Source organism: Priapulus caudatus, unplaced genomic scaffold (genome assembly GCF_000485595.1).
Source record: "Priapulus caudatus unplaced genomic scaffold, Priapulus_caudatus-5.0.1 Scaffold149, whole genome shotgun sequence".
Lineage (NCBI taxonomy): Eukaryota > Metazoa > Priapulida > Priapulimorpha > Priapulimorphida > Priapulidae > Priapulus > Priapulus caudatus.
In genome coordinates, this window is record NW_014577210.1 from 460,477 (window position 1) to 461,845 (window position 1,369).

The window sequence follows — 1,369 nt, forward strand, 5'->3', positions numbered from 1 at the left end:
GGCGCGCGCGCACACACACACACGCTCACGCACGACACACACACACACACACACACACACACACACACACACACACACACACACGCGCGCGCGCGCGCGCGCGCGCGTGTACTTACGGCACGTGACGAGCGTGGGACAGCACTCCCCCGGTGCCCGGCTCGCCACACACGATGGGTGCGGTAGGCGCGGGTAGGCACACGCCACCGCCGCACACACCGTCTCACCAAAGTCACACACGCAATGAATACAGGGATCAGAGGTCGGTATGCGCTCTCCTTCCGCATACACGCCACCTGTCGGCTGCTGACAACCTGCGGACGAAGCGATTAAATACATATAGAAGAAAGAAGCAATTAAAAAAATATAGAGGAAAAAAACGAATGAAAGAAATATAGAAAAAATAAATAATTAAAAAAATATAGAAGTAAGAAATAACTAAAGAAATGTAGAAGAACGAAACAATTAAAGAAATATAGAAGAATGAAATACTACTACTAGTACTACTAGTAGTAAGTACGTATAGCAACAGGGCGCAATAAAGAATTTGATTTTATGAATAAACCGTGCACTATATCTGGCGATGCGCGTTGAGATGTTGTAGCTTTATATGACATGACAGATTGATAAGGGCAGCTTGTGATCACACACGCTGCGGGTGCAGCTGTGATCACATGTGCTACTCGCTCGCCTCTCCTGTCACCCAAGTCGCGATGATGAATCGTGTCTCGACTAGCAGCGAAAAGGTCGCAGAGGTTGATATTAGGGCGAGAAGTATGATGTATGCGCCGCATTGATTGGCAGGGAAGGTTCTCCACAGCAGCAGCAGCAGCAGCAACAGCAGCCACAGCAGCAGCAGTAGCAGCAGAAGCAGCAGCAGTAGGAACAGCAGCAACAGCAGCAGCAGCAGCAGCAGCAGCAGCAGCAGTTGCAGCAGCAGCAGCAGTAGCAACAGCAGCAGCAGCAGAAGCAGCAGCAGTAGCAACAGCAGCAACAGCAGCAGCAGCAGCAGTTGCAGCAGCAGCAGCAGTAGCAACAGCAGCAGCAGCAGAAGCAGCAGCAGTAGCAACAGCAGCAACAGCAGCAGCAGCAGCAGTTGCAGCAGCAGCAGCAGTAGCAACAGCAGCAGCAGCAGAAGCAGCAGCAGTAGCAACAGCAGCAACAGCAGCAGCAGCAGCAGTTGCAGCAGCAGCAGCAGTAGCAACAGCAGCAGCAGCAGAAGCAGCAGCAGTAGCAACAGCAGCAACAGCAGCAGCAGCAGCAGTTGCAGCAGCAGCAGCAGTAGCAACAGCAGCAGCAGCAGAAGCAGCAGCAGTAGCAACAGCAGCAACAGCAGCAGCAGCAGCAGTTGCAGCAGCAACAGCAGCAGCAG

The 1,369-nt window shown here is 52.7% G+C and overlaps 1 protein-coding gene across 1 annotated transcript in view; it reads right to left on the minus strand.

The window, feature by feature from the left end:
• LOC106806242 (kielin/chordin-like protein) overlaps positions 1-1,369 on the minus strand; it is a 7,962-nt gene that overhangs the window by 5,861 nt on the left and 732 nt on the right. The gene's annotated exons all lie outside the window — the stretch shown is intronic.